General features: G+C 45.5%; 2 long non-coding RNA genes across 2 annotated transcripts; one reads left to right on the top strand and one right to left on the bottom strand.

Annotated features, from left to right (window-relative positions):
* Nucleotides 1-11,848: 11,848 nt before the first annotated feature.
* LOC141105116 (uncharacterized) lies at nucleotides 11,849-12,945 on the bottom strand. Its single transcript, XR_012235535.1, has 3 exons — nucleotides 12,689-12,945; nucleotides 12,137-12,215; nucleotides 11,849-12,018 (listed from the first exon to the last, which is right to left on the bottom strand). It is a non-coding gene; the product is annotated as an uncharacterized lncRNA (long non-coding RNA).
* Nucleotides 12,946-14,266: 1,321 nt separating this feature from the next.
* LOC141105067 (uncharacterized) lies at nucleotides 14,267-15,378 on the top strand. The gene is made up of 3 exons (XR_012235534.1): nucleotides 14,267-14,571; nucleotides 15,038-15,116; nucleotides 15,214-15,378. It is a non-coding gene; the product is annotated as an uncharacterized lncRNA (long non-coding RNA).
* Nucleotides 15,379-15,685: the final 307 nt, after the last annotated feature.

The following is a 15,685-nucleotide window of genomic DNA, read 5'->3' as shown; positions in this document are numbered from 1 at the left end:
AGGTGTCACCCCCCCTCTTTCAGAGATATTGGCAGGCTGGGGCAATGCCCTGTAGAATACAGGGGGCCGAGTAGGTAATGTTTAGAGGGGAATAACAGGGCCTCGGACTGTGTTTGCAGTACAGGCAGGGAAGGAGGGTGTGCCAAGATGGCCGCCGGTCACAGCATATAGGCCTAGGCCGCAATCTAGGCCGGTTATGGATGTCAGTCTCTCTGGGCCTCAGATGATTAAATAGGACAGTGATCAAGGGGATGAGTGCAGGCCAGCTCTCCCAGGGGGTTATCCAGCAGCTAGGTACCTGTATAATGAAGCAGGCTTCAGGCCGGGCCGCAGATGAGGAGGGCCAAGATGGCCGCGACCTCCGGTGGTAGGCCGAAGCCGCGGTCTAAATTTATTATGCCGCCGATCGGGAGATCGCCGCTCCGTTCGGGTCGTCGCGCGTTCCTCCTCCACAGGGACCGGATGGTTCTGTTCTAGGTGTCCCAGGGACTCGATCCAGCCGGGTTTTTAATGCAGGATGTCCAGGATTAATTGAGAACAGGAGTAATAGACGGAGCTCTATGTCCACACGTCCTACTCCATGCTGTGTCAGGCCACGCCCCCCCTTTCCCCCTTTTTAATCCAAATTCAAACCTCTATACTGTCCCAGTTTTAATGGGCCTTGCCTGCGATTTAAACAAAATCCCAGCATCCCATGAATCTGGGCTGAGTCCTGGAGCCCAGTGCTGGAACAAGTTCTGGCACTAGGCTCCACTAACTTGTCAAGCAGGAGCTAGTGTGGGCCTCCAAGGTAAATGTCCTCCATCTCTCGGGGTCCCAGATGCCATGATCATGCCCTCTGTGAGATGGAGAATATCTGGGAGGGAGAGGGCTAGTGCTGGAAGGGGGAGAGGACTAGTGCTGGAAGGAGGGGGGGCTAGTGCTGGAAGGGGGGGCTAGTGCTGAAAGGGGGGTTGAAAATGTGCTAGTGGGAGAGGGGAGCTAGTGCTGGAAGGGGGGGTTTGAAATGTGCTGGGGGAAGAGGGGAGCTACTGCTGGAAGGGGGGGTTGGAAATGTACTGGGGGGGAGAGGGGGGCTAGTGCTGGAAGGGGGGGAAGCTAGTGTTGGAAGGGGGGAGCTAGTGCTGGAAGGAGGGGTTGGAAATGTGCTGGGGGAGAGGGGAGCTAATGCTGGAAGGGGGGGTTGGAAATGTGCTGGGGGGAGAGGGGAGAGGGAAGCTAGTGCTGGAAGGGGGGTTGGAAATGTGCTGGTGGGAGAGGGGAGCTAGTGCTGGAAGGGGGGGGGGCTAGTGCTGGAAGGGGGGGTGGAAATGTGCTGGGGGGGAGAGGGGAGCTAGTGCTGGAAGGGGGGTTGGAAGTGTACTGGGGGGAGAGGGGAGCTAGTGCTGGAAAGGGGGGGAGGTAGTGCTGGAAGGGGGGGTTGGAAATGTGCTGGGGGAGAGGGGAGCTAGTGCTGGAAGAGGGGGAGCTAGTGCTGGAAGGGGGGGTTGGAAATGTGCTGGGGGGAGAGGGGAGCTAGTGCTGGAAGGGGGGAGCTAGTGCTGGAAGGGGGATTGGAAATGTGCTGGGGGGAGAGGGGAGCTAGTGCTGGAAGGGGGGGAGCTAGTGCTGGCAGGTTTAAAATTATTCCCACACTGATTTCTGGCATATGTCCAAAGCACATGTCCTCCTAACTCCTCAATCACTCCACCAAGTGTACATCGTTTTCGTTTCCTCCTTCCCAATCCCAGCCACTCTCCCCCCTCCTCCCTGTTTATCTATAAAGCATAGAAAAGTTTGTACAGACCTGAAGTCAGCACGTGTTCCTGCTCCCCCTCCTCTGTATACAGAGCTGAATGAGGAGGAGGAGGGGGAAGAGACAGCTTCGTTCTGCAGTGTGTGAGTTAGACAGGCTGCTGCAGGGACGGGAGACATGCATCTGATGATCGTGCAGACAGCAGACATGTCACTCCCAGGAGAGGAGAGGAGAGGGCTGCCAGAGGTTCCGGAACGCAGTTCTGGTGAGTTCCGGCTGAAAAAAAGCCCTGGGTATACCTCAACTATGAGAGACAAAATGTGGAAACAAATCCAAACAATCACATTGTCTGATTTTTGAAAGAATTTTTTTGCAAATTATGGTGGAAAATAAGTATTTGGTCACCTACCAACAAGCAAGATTTCTGGCTCTCACAGACCTGAATTTGGATTCATAGGTTCAGGATCTGTGGGTCCTGTGCAATAAGGAAGTCATTGGAATTTTCTTTCCTTTCCTCCAACTCACTTCATTATCACCATGGTTCCTTACAGCAAAGATTTAAACAAATGTTACCAAATCTTGTTTCAACAGCGAGCCATCTCGCCAAAGAAGATGTCAAGGATTATATTCTCCATTGTTTTTAGTCGAAAAGTAGACTAAGGCATGAAACAGAAGGAAGGATCAAGATCCAAAACTTGTAATGAAGTCGTTGCGGTCAATCACTCAAGCCATCAGATAAGGCAGCTGTAGGTTGTCTCTAGATCTAGCAGATGTGTATATACACATTTCTGTACATCCATGCTTCTGCAAGTGTCTTTGCTTGGGAATTTAAGAGTTTCACTCCCAGTTCATTCGACAGCCTTTGTCCTTTCCACATACCCAGGAGATTTTCAAGAAAATTACTTCCAGTAGTGGCCATCTTGCGTGAGCTAAGGTTACATGTGTTACTTTATTTATACAACATCCTGCAGGTGACGCAACATCCTCCAGGTCATGGCAAAATTCTGCCAAATCTGGATGGGTCAACTGGCAAAGACATCTAATTGAATCACAATAAAGACATTCCTGGAAACAGTCCTGAACACTCAGGAGAATACTATAGAGTTCCCCTTAGAGAAGACGATAGTATTATTATCTAATTTGGGAAGTCATAGATCCCATGGTCTCAAAGTTGTAGAGAAGTAGTCTGCACTAGGGATGGGCCGAACACCCCCCTGTTCGGTTTGCACCAGAATATGCGAACAGGCAAAAAATTTGTGTGAACATGCGAACCCTAATAAAGTCTATGGGACATGAACATGAAAAATCAAAAGTGATAATTTTAAAGGCTTATATGCAAGTTATTTCCAAAAAAAGTGTATGGGGACCCGAATTCTGCTCCAGGGGACATGTATCAATGCGGGGGTCCCCCTAGTCTACCTGTAAATTGGTGCATGTGTGTGTTGTGTACAACAGTGCCGCAGCAAAATTTCATTTAAACTTGCTCACAGCTGTAATATATTGCCAGCCAGCTCCCGGCAATATAGATGAAAAAAATCAAGGAAAAAAAGAATGGTGTGGGGTCCCCCCCAAAATCTATACCAGACCCTTAACTGGGCAAGCAGCTTGGCAGGCCAGGAAAGGGGGGGGAGCGAGCGCCCCCCCTCCTGAACCATACCAGACCACTTGCCCTCAACATGGGGAGGGTGCTTTGGAGAGGGATATAGTTGGGCTTGCTTTTACTGGCACAACTGTGTTTTCCCTTTTAATGGCCACAGGCATCACCTCCCCTACAGGCAGACTGTTTTCACCCCTTGCAGGCTTACCTCCAGTACTCTTTTCCCCGGTGGCTCAGACATTAAAGCAAGCAGATGGGCCCGACCACGGCCTCGAGGGGCGACTGGAGCGCTGGGTCCTGGGGCAGCTGCCGAGACAGGAGGAGCAGCTTCCTGCACGACTCAGGTGATGGCTGGTAGGCTCTTGATATCACCCCAGCCAGGATAGCAACATTCTTGTCCCAATCGGCCTGTAGTATCAGCAGCGGTTGGGTTGGTGCTGGTGCTACATGTATATCAATGTAATGCCATTATTGTGGGATTCAATGGAAAGGCATTTTTCAAAAATAGACAAGAGTGAATGAGCCCAAAGGGTCCATTTTTACAAGGGTTATTGTTAACCCTTTTGCTGCAGAGACCTACCTCCCATTTTTTACCTCAGGTGCCCCTATTTTTCACTTTTTCATTTTCTATTATTACTTTTTTTATTACAGTTAGAAATTTGAGTAGAGAGTGAAAAACAGGAGTTGTGCTTTTGACTACTGGTGATTGCTTGTGGCTGCAATTGTTTCTTCTTTGGGATCTTTTGCTAGCAGCTTTTTAAAACACTTTTCTGTCACTTATTGACCACTTCAGGCCTGGAAGATTTGGCTGCTCAATGAGCAGGCTATTTTTTGTGTTACGGCACTGTGTCGCTTTAACTAACAATTGCGCGGTCATGTGATGCTGTACCCAAAATAAACTGACGTCCTTTTTTCCCCCACAAATAGAGCTTTCTTTTGGTGGTATTTAATCACCTCTGCGATTTTTATTTTTGCGCTATAAACAAAAGAAGAGCGACAATTTTGAAAAAAAAAAAAAAAAATACCGTTTACTTTTTGCTATAATATCCCCCCCCCCCCCAAAAAAAAAAATTGCAATAAGCCTATATTGATTGGTTTGCGCAAAAGTTATAGCTTCTACAAAATAAGGGATAGATGTATGGCATTTTTATGCTTTTTTTTTTTTTTTTTTTACTAGTAATGGCGGTGATCTGCGATTTTTATCAGGACTGCAATATTGTGGTGGACAAATTGGATACTTGACACATTTTTGAGACCATTGACAATAATACAGCGATCAGTACTATAAAAATGCAGCATTACTGTACAAATGTCACTGGCAGGGAAGGGGTTAACACTAGGGGCGATCAAGGGGTTAACTGTGTTCCCTAGGTGTGTTCTAACTGTAGGGGGGATGGGACTGACTAGGGGAGGAGAGAGATCGGTGCTCAAACGTAGTATAAACACACAATTTGTCTCCTCTCCCCTGAGAGACCCAGGATTTGTGTGTTTACACACACAAATCCCGGTTTTTGCTCTGTCAGGAGCGATCGCGGGTGCGTACGCCTCCTACAGCATCTTAAAAGGGCTGATGTACAGTTACGGTGGCTCGCCCAGGGGAGCCAACCTGCCGCTGTATAACTGCGGTGGCTGTTTGGGAACCGGTTAAACAGCATTTTTTCTGTTTCCTTCCTCCCGTTTGCTAACAAAGGGGTGTGGTTAATTGTTCACAGATGCTACAGGTAGTATACAGTATAACTTTCTATAGAGCTTGCTCACCTTGAGCTTACCCACAGTTTGCTGGCTGGAACTTTGACAAAGTGGGAAATTTGACTAAGGCAAGCCATACACGGTGAACCGGCCGAGATTCAAACCATGTATGGGCAGGCTGAATGTACCAAGTTGATCGATCAACTTGGGTACAACCAGCATGCCAGGTTTTACCTGCGATTATCGCTAGTGGTTGCTATAGCCGCTAGCAATAATCACTATCTTCTCCCAGCGGGAACGGCTAGAGACCTGGAGAAGCAAATTGCAACACTGGGCAGAAATGACAACCTTGAAAGGTATCTTGTGCTCACCGAGCAGGTGGTTAATGGGGTTGATGGGGGGGGGGGGGCCGGGATAAGTCAGGATTATCATGTAGGAAGATGGGTTACTGTACTCGGAGGGAGTGGTAGGAGCTCACAGAAAAGGAAGGCCAGCCCTGGGTTTGGACACCCAAACAAATTTGCTGGGTTGGGTGAAGAAGTTGGCGTGGTAAACTCAAAGGTGGCAGCCCTAAATGCCACCGCTACCTCTAATAGCCAGGTGAATAGCCCATCTAGTAGGGGTGGTTAGAATAGGTCAGGAAGGCCTAGACAGTTGGTGGTAATAGGAGATTCTGTAATCAGAAGGACCGATAGAATAATTTGTCACCAGGATCGCCTCAACAGAATGGTTTGCTGTCTCCCTGATGCCAGGGTTCATCATATGGTGGATTGGGTTGATAAATTACTGGGTGGGGCGAGGCAGTACCCAGCTGTCTTGGTTCATTTTGGAACAAATTACAGAATACATGGAAGGTGGAGGCTTCTTAAGAATCAATTTAAAGAACTGGCTGCAAGTTGAAGGGAAGGACCCTCCAAGGTGATATTCTCTGAAATATTGCCTATGCCATGCGCAGCACAGGAAAGACAGGGGAGCTGAATGCATAGCTAAAGACCTGGTGTAAGAGGGAAGGATTTGGGTTTCTAGTGCGCTGGGCTGACTTTTCACTGGGGTGCAACCTATATGCTAAAGTTTGCACCTAAATGGAAGAGGGTCTGCTGTGCTGGGGGAGAGATTTTGAGAAAGCTGTAAGAGTATTTAAAAAAGTATTGAGGGGGAGGGTGAATTAGAGTATAATAGATCAAACAGGGGTTAGTCCCTAATGGTACGTAGAATGGGGGAAGATGGGGGGGGGGGGATATGGCAGGTGATAAGAAGGTTACCATGTTACTATTTGTACTACAAAATAAAAATACGCAAAATGCACGTGAAAAATGCATTAAAGTGTTTGTTTACCAATGCTAGAAGCCTACCGAGCAAAATAGGTGAGTGGGAAGCTTTAGCGCACAAAGAGAATTATGATTTAATTGGTATAGCTGAACCTTGGCTTAATTATTCACACGATTGGGCTATTCATTTGCCTGGCTATGCTTTCTTTTGGAGAGACAGGGTAGATCAGGAAAGATGGTGGTGACTGTCTCTACATAGCCTTGAAAATGTATTCACACCCCTTGAAACTTTCCACATTTTGTCATGTTGTAACCTAAAACGTAAATGTATTTTATGTGATAGACCAACACAAAGTAGCACATGAATGCTGTGATAAAGGACGCTTCCAATACAATCATTAAAAATGCAAAAAGTGATTTATACAAATAGTATGTATACATTCAAAACTGTGTATAAATATGTATTAGTGAATAGCTTCACTTTATACATGTGCACAAATATTTCAGAAAAAAATAATATATTTATGATTGCTCAAACAAATATATAATGAAAAGTTCAAAACCGCTCCAAAATTCTTTCTAAATGATTCCACTCCAACACCACGTGAGAAATAAAATCTGTGTTCCAGATAATATTTGTGACTTTTCACCCAAAGCGACAATAAATTGCGCTCACCAGATGTCACTTGCTGGCCAGTGCCTATAAGACATGAAGTACCTCCTCAATTCCTGGAAACCATTCAACAATCTTTTTCCAATCAATCGGGGAACATGTATGGTGAACTTGGTCGAATAAGCCCAGGAACAGCCGGATCAAATCTTTGTTATCTATCCTCTGCTCCAATCTCCCACATCGGAAAATCAAGCTCCGCCAAAAAGAACAAGGGAAGGCAGATATAGTGTAGTATCCTTTGTTTATTGTTAAAAAATGTCACTTGCACTCCCCTGCTGGAAATATTGTAAGTGGAATATGTCGTATCGGCTCAAAAGGCTGTTTCTGTAAGGCCCCTTTCACACGGATGGATAGAATTGTGCTTTTAGCTGCGTTTTCTACCACAGCTAAACGCACACAATACTTTCCTATGGCCCCATTCACACACTGCGTTTAGCTGCGTTTTGATTACATGCTGTTTTGTGCGGATAGAAAAAATAGAATTGACTGCGTCCAGGAGCCATTTAGTGCAGCTATCCGCACATAACCACAGTGCACGGTGTCAGCTGCGGATAGCAGCTCCGAGCTGGCTCGCTCATCGGGAAAGGAAAAATGTTTTTTCCTTTCCCAATGAGCAACAAGCACGGGGATCCGACTTGGATCCCCGCCAATGCCAGGCACTGTGTTTGGTATGAATCGTGAGGGGGAACTCAAGATTTTAAATAAAAAACCGGCATGGGTTCCCCTCCAAAAGCATACCAGGCCCTTCGGTCTGGTATGGATTCCAAGGGACACCCCCTACGCCAATCGCAATAGCATGTGAAGCTGAAGAAGGTCCAAATGTACCAATGCACCCACTGCTGAGCAATAGTCCAGCAACTGCCGCTGCTATTAAGCTCAGCATGATGCTTAAGTAAATGTGCCTGGGAATGCCTGTGTCACCCACACTCACATGCCACCCGTCCGCTCTGTGTCCATCCTTCAGCTGTATGCACCTGAAAAAAAAGGTGTATTTTATAGCTATACAGCCCACGCTGTGGATGCTGAAGCATGCCAATGCCGCTAAGCCCCCCCCCCTCGACCATTCACCGCGCCCCCATCTATTTCAAAATAGCTAATTTTTCCGCGCGAGCGGGCTTCGATCCTGATCGGATCGCATGGAGGAGGACTGGGGTGGAGGAGAGCTGCCGATGGGAACCACTGTAATGACTGACGCCATGCTCCCTCTGCCTGGAGTAAAACTTTCCAGGTGGGGGGACATTCCTAGAAGAAAAACCCCCCTTCCCACGTCTTTACCTGGAGCTTGGTCCGGAGGAAGCGTGCAGCTTGCTACACAGAGCGAGACTGACAAGCATTGAGCAGGCACGTGCTCTTGGCAGCCCCCGGTGGTGACTATAGGCATGACAACATTTACTTAAAGGAGCAAACCCACAAGAATTAGAAAAATTCCTTAGGAATCTCCCTTACCTTATCCAGCTGCAGGGTTCTGTGGTAACAGACCCAATCTTCACCACTCACGGTGGGCTCCATTAAAAAAACCTTCAGGGACTGGGACCCCCCTTTTTATCGAGGGATCAACAGCCCTAGGCCTGTAAAGCACCCTGGCAGGAATATGGCTGAAAAAAACAGATACTGGATCCCAGGGTCCTGCTCTCTAAAAAGAAAAGCGTTACAGGTAAAACCTCATTTCTTCAGACACGAGGCCCGGGTACCATTCAATTCAGCCTGGAAAAGACACCTCGAATGGATTTGGTTGCATAGCTTGGCCCAGCAAGGAATATTCCAGCGGAGCTCAGCACAGCATATCTTTACTAGTGACCAACACCTAAATGGCGAAAAAAACTGAGGTACTCCCAGTAAGGGGAGGGGTTATATGGGGAATTGAACTTCCTGTTTAGGGTGTGCCAGTGTCCATTACCTGAAGGTGCCATATAACCCATACAGTTATTACTGTGGCTCTGTGTCCCGTGATGTACGATAAAGAAAAAGTTTTATCCGTATTGTGGGGTCACCAGTAAGGTATTTATAAACTGTTATCATATCCCTTCTCAAGCGTCTCTTCTCCAGAGAGAATAAGTTCAGTGCTCGCAACCTTTCCTCATAACCAATATGACCCTCTATTAGCTTTGTTGCCCTTCTTTGTACTCGCTCCATTTCCAGTACATCCTTCCTAAGGACTGGTGCCCAGAACTGGACAGCATACTCTAGGTACGGCCAGACCAGAGTCTTGTAGAGCAGGAGAATTATCGTTTTATCTCTGGAGTTGATCCCCTTTTTAATGCATGCCAATATTCTGTTTGCTTTGCTAGCAGCAGCTTGGCCATTGCTGAGCCTACTAGGACCCCCCAGGTCTTTTTCCATCCTAGATTCCCCAGAGGTTCTCCCCCCAGTGTATAGATTGCATTCATATTTTTGCCACCCAAATGCAATCTTTTACATTTTTCTACATTAAACCTCATTTGCCATGTAGTTGCCCACCCCATTCATTTGTTCTGATCTTTTTGCGAGGTTTTCACATCCTGCGGAGAAGTTATTGCCCTGCTTAGCTTAGTATCGTCCGCAAATACAGAGATTGAACTGTTTACCTCATCCTCCAGGTCGTTCATGAACAAAATAAATAGGATTGGTCCCAGCACAGAACTCTGGGGGACCCCACTACCCACCCTTGACCATTCCGTGTACTCCCCATTTATCATCACCCTCTGAACTTGCCCTTGTAGCCAGTTTTCAATCCATGTATTCACCCAATGGTCCATGCCAACGGATCTTATTTTGTACAGTAAACGTTTATGGGGAACTGTGTCAAATGCTTTTGCAAAATCCAGATAAACCACGTCTACAGTCCTTCCTTTATCTAGATGGCAACTCACCTCTTCATAGAAGGTTAATAGATTGGTTTGGCAAGAACGATTCTTCATGAATCCATGCTGATTACTGCTAATGATACCGTTCTCCTTACTAAAATCCTGTATATAGTCTCTTATCATCCCATCCAAGAGCTTGCATACTATTAATGTTAGGCTTACTGGTCTGTAAATCTCAGGGGTGTATTTTGGGCCCTTTTTAAATATTGGTGCTACATTGGCTTTTCTCCAATCAGCTGGTACCGTTCCAGTCAGACTGTCAGTAAAAATTAGGAACAATGGTCTGGCAATTACTTAACCAAGTTCCCTAATTACTTAATCTGCATTTGTTCACTGTGGCTATTCAATAAAATGAAGAACTTTTAAGAGCAACAACCAGAGTGCAGATCATTTTTTTCCCACATTACTCTAGTCAGCCAGCGATTGTGGATCGAGCACCTGGGAGCTCTGCCATCTATAATCAAGCACCACAAGGATGTATTGGTGGCCCAGAGCTGATTTCACCAAACGGCCCACCAAATCCATCGCAACATGCTCTGATGGTACCTCAATACTGGGCAACAGCACCAACGGGTTCCTCAAGTGGGGCATTGGTGCTGGCAGGTGGGACATGAACTGCAATAAGGTCTCACCTCTGCTGTCACTCACGGCCAGTAGAACTGGTCCTTTATTTGTGCCTTGGTTTTGTCAGCCCCCCAGTGACCCCCCCAATGCGTCATTGTGGGCTAGGTTGAGCATGGTGCATCTGAAAGGCTGGAGAACCAGTAACTGGTCGACCACTTTTCCCCTAATCTCGATAACCCGGTATAGCAGCTCAGCAATGTCCAAAGCTGGAAACCTTTTTTCAACCTCAGGTACTTGTGACACCCCACTTACTACGGCAACCTGTTCCCAGGCATTTTTCAATGTGGCATCCCTCTTTTGGGCAGAAGAAAATGCACCCCGTGACATCTCAAGATCAGGGTGGGCAAGGAGTTTTCTCCCTCATCCTCCTTAGACAAAACGTGAAGGGAGGCTTCCTCTATGTTCTCCCTAACCATGACCTGCATAAGAGTGGGTTCGCCCTCCCTCAGGGGTCCCTTTAGCTGGTGGACCATCTGCCCCAGATGCAACTCTATCAGTGTTGTGTCCAGCCCCTTAAAGGGAACAGAGCAGTCCAGCTGTCCTGGTAGTCCGACTCACGCAGTCCTAAAGTTCAACAAGGTTGGGTACCACCCCAACCTCCTGGACCATTGTGCCACAGGCTATGGCGATTGTCACTGATACCAGTGTATATTCTGTGGTGTCCCAGTGTATGCACACCACCCTCAGGGTTCTTTCTCCCAGACCCACCTCCCCAGCTACCCACAAGTGTCATCATACCTCTGGAGTCCAACAGCGCTCACACATGAAGCTGGTTCACCCAAAGGTCACATTCCAACCGCTCCTCAGTCAAGTCCAGGTGGGCAGCACAGACCTTTGGGGCATAAAAGGACATCTTCCATAAAGCGCCACACTCCAAGGGTTCCTCCTGCAGGGGACAGTGGGTCTGGATATGGCTCCGGCAGTGACACCACCAGCACAGCATGCCCTCATTACTTTGCGCCAGAGCAGAGCTCTGGGACACTGGGGTGGTTGCTCCTTGACTCAGAGTGCTGACTCCCTGGTTTATGGATGGCTTGGCTCTCCACACTGGCAAGGGTCCTCAAGGTTTGACAGGTCCCAGTAGACAATAGGAACCTCATTTACTTGGGATTTTATAGGGCAACAAAAGAAAAGAAATATTTTTAAAAAAATTAGATAAATTTTATTTATACAAAGATTGTTAAAAAGTAATTAAACATATGGAAATATACATTTACGAAGAATAAAAATAGAAGATGATACACTACAGAAGTGGCAAAAAATTATATATAATCCAACGCGTTTCAAAATGATTAAATTTCTTCTTCAGGGATAAATTTTTGCCATTATCTGAAAGGCACAAAAGTAACATAAATATACATACATATAAATTTTTTTAAATTTTTTAAACAACCAAAATAATATATGAGTAAAGAGGCTTACAGTAATCATGACTGACCCAGCGGATTCTCAGTGTGATACTCCAACAACCCCCATCCAGCCAGAGAACGGTCTTATATCGCGCAAAGGAGCCCTCAGATATTGAGATCCAATGAGAGACGCCTAATGTCCCAAGCAAAAAGGTGCTAGGGGGAGGGGGGATGTGAAATCTGAAAAAATATATATACATACAATCACAAAACGTCATCTGTGAGGGAGATGATGCATCCATGGAAAAAAAAGAAAAAAAAAAAAAAAAAAAACAAAAAAAAAAAAAAACCAACTAACCTTGCAACAAACCTGCGGGTTTGTGTGCCTTCACAAATTAAAGAAATCAGTGTGTAGTAAAAAGGAGAGGTTCCCCTTCCTAGAAACAAGAGGAAGAGGAATCGAAATAAAAAATAATAAATAATAAATAAAAAATGCAAAAATGAATGAAAAAACAAATGAAAAAACAGATGAAAAAAAAGAAAAAAAAAAAAAAAAAAAAAAAACACAACACTACCCATTATGTCCTAATATTTTGGTGGGCTTACCTAAAGGGAAACTGAGTTTAATGTATGAGGGAATGTAAATTTAACTGAATGAAAAATATATTGTGAAGGCAGTAACGCCTGAGGGTATAGTGGAATAAAACCAAAGGGGAAAATTGCATTCTTAGATGGTTAAAAAAAGGTTTATAGAAGCAACCCCATAGAAAATGACTAAAGAGTATATATTTTTATCACTCCCCAGATACTGTCCACAGGTGGGGAGAGGAGTCTGGAGAGGAATAATACAATGTCAAAGTGACAAAGAATAGAATATATCCATTGATGAAAGTAGTAATTTCAAGCTTACCATAACAGTATATCTCCCGCAGATGAGTATAAGTGAATCCAGAATCTACCAGGGGTCCAGGAGGGAAAGGAGATCCGCCCCGAGCCCGAGCACAGACCCACGGTTGTCTAATCTCAGCAGCAAACAGCCGGGAAATGACGCTGGCAGCTCGAAGGCTCCCGGCGTTCTCCTTATAAGTCCGTGCTGATGAGTGGTTTAATGAGCGCGAGGGGATGACGTCACCCCGAAGGACGTAGGCGACGTCACCTCCGCCGCTCACATTACAGATCGTGTAGACGCCTGTGTAACCGGACGTGAAGGGAGACAGGAATTTAGACAACGCGTGAGCAAACACCTGCTAAGCATGCAGATTGGCAACTTGTACCTTCCCCTTGGCAGACATGTAGCCAAGGGACATGGATACAGGATGCCATCTGTGAATTTCACGGTGGTAGACCGTGTCCATGTCCCTTTGCGAGGTGGTGACTGGAATAAAATCCTTCTACAGCGCGAAATGCGTTGGATAAGACATCTGAATGCCACCACCCCGCCAGGCCTAAATGAGGCAGAAAGTTTTAGACCGTTTCTGGAAGGTTTCAGTTCTGGCAAAACCGACTGAATACAATCTCCCTGCCCTTCATTTATCTTGATGTTTCAAACCTCCTCTTTTTCTTCCCTCCCTGTGTCCCCCCTTTCACCTTCCTATCTACTTACACCTTATATAGCCTATGGATCAGCATTTGGAATGATAATGTCTATTGGGGTATATTTCCATTTATATATGATTTATGAAAAATTCTTTTGTGTTTTGTATATTGATGTTTCGTGGGCTGGCTGGGAGAACCTTGTGTTCCCCCAGTCCCGTCCATGATATATATTTTTCATAATTTGTTCATTTATTTATTCATTTGTATGTATCTGTCTGCTTCGGTTTTCGTGATTAGACTGTTTCTCGGATGGTCCTCCAATCGCCCCCACTCAGATCCGTGGTCATATCGTGCACCCGGCACAGGGGGGGGCCCGAACTCATGTTTGGGGGCCCCTGTTTTTTCCATCGCCATCCGAGACGTCTATTTGACGTCATCCTCTGGTGGTTGATGGATTTTCCTGTGTCGGGGGCTTTTGTTCTCCTTTTGAGGATTCATCCTTTTTGGATATGCTTCCTCTAAAAAAGTCTCTGCTTCAACTCTGGATGTGGGTATTTTTTCCACATATCCAGCCATTCATGACAATTTTTGATTCATCTGTTATAATTTATTTTTCAGAGACCCTGCTGTACACTCTATTATAATTCTTTAATCTATGGGAGTGGGAACTGTCTCTGGACGGGCCCTCTTGCTTGTGCGGATCTGATGAGGGGCGTTTTTGCCCCCTTCGAGATCTGGCTTTGGACTCTTTTTTGTTAGTAGTCCATGTTGTCCTTATGCGCCCAGCTGGTTTTAAACGAGTGTGGGGGGGGGGGGGGGCCGAGCGGAGTGTCGGCCTGTCTTTCCCCACGCCCTGACGCACGGGCGCTTTATTAGTGTCAGCAATGTATGTCTCTTCCCTGTGTTCTTCCGGTTCTTGACGTTGGGGGTGGGCGGGGCGGGAAGCCGGCCTGTCTCCCTTCACGTCCGGTTACACAGGCGTCTACACGATCTGTAATGTGAGCGGCGGAGGTGACGTCGCCTACGTCCTTCGGGGTGACGTCATCCCCTCGCGCTCATTAAACCACTCATCAGCACGGACTTATAAGGAGAACGCCGGGAGCCTTCGAGCTGCCAGCGTCATTTCCCGGCTGTTTGCTGCTGAGATTAGACAACCGTGGGTCTGTGCTCGGGCTCGGGGCGGATCTCCTTTCCCTCCTGGACCCCTGGTAGATTCTGGATTCACTTATACTCATCTGCGGGAGATATACTGTTATGGTAAGCTTGAAATTACTACTTTCATCAATGGATATATTCTATTCTTTGTCACTTTGACATTGTATTATTCCTCTCCAGACTCCTCTCCCCACCTGTGGACAGTATCTGGGGAGTGATAAAAATATATACTCTTTAGTCATTTTCTATGGGGTTGCTTCTATAAACCTTTTTTTAACCATCTAAGAATGCAATTTTCCCCTTTGGTTTTATTCCACTATACCCTCAGGCGTTACTGCCTTCACAATATATTTTTCATTCAGTTAAATTTACATTCCCTCATACATTAAACTCAGTTTCCCTTTAGGTAAGCCCACCAAAATATTAGGACATAATGGGTAGTGTTGTGTTTTTTTTTTTTTTTTTTTTTTTTCTTTTTTTTCATCTGTTTTTTCATTTGTTTTTTCATTCATTTTTGCATTTTTTATTTATTATTTATTATTTCGATTCCTCTTCCTCTTGTTTCTAGGAAGGGGAACCTCTCCTTTTTACTACACACTGATTTCTTTAATTTGTGAAGGCACACAAACCCGCAGGTTTGTTGCAAGGTTAGTTGGTTTTTTTTTTTTTTTTTTTTTTTTCCATGGATGCATCATCTCCCTCACAGATGACGTTTTGTGATTGTATGTATATATATTTTTTCAGATTTCACATCCCCCCTCCCCCTAGCACCTTTTTGCTTGGGACATTAGGCGTCTCTCATTGGATCTCAATATCTGAGGGCTCCTTTGCGCGATATAAGACCGTTCTCTGGCTGGATGGGGGTTGTTGGAGTATCACACTGAGAATCCGCTGGGTCAGTCATGATTACTGTAAGCCTCTTTACTCATATATTATTTTGGTTGTTTAAAAAATTTAAAAAAATTTATATGTATGTATATTTATGTTACTTTTGTGCCTTTCAGATAATGGCAAAAATTTATCCCTGAAGAAGAAATTTAATCATTTTGAAACGCGTTGGATTATATATAATTTTTTGCCACTTCTGTAGTGTATCATCTTCTATTTTTATTCTTCGTAAATGTATATTTCCATATGTTTAATTACTTTTTAACAATCTTTGTATAAATAAAATTTATCTAATTTTTTTAAAAATATTTCTTTTCTTTTGTTGCCC

This window comes from Aquarana catesbeiana, linkage group LG01, assembly GCF_042186555.1.
Source record: "Aquarana catesbeiana isolate 2022-GZ linkage group LG01, ASM4218655v1, whole genome shotgun sequence".
In the NCBI taxonomy this organism is placed as follows: domain Eukaryota; kingdom Metazoa; phylum Chordata; class Amphibia; order Anura; family Ranidae; genus Aquarana; species Aquarana catesbeiana.
Note: the sequence above shows the minus strand (reverse complement) of the source record. Positions and strands in the feature narration are given on the sequence as shown.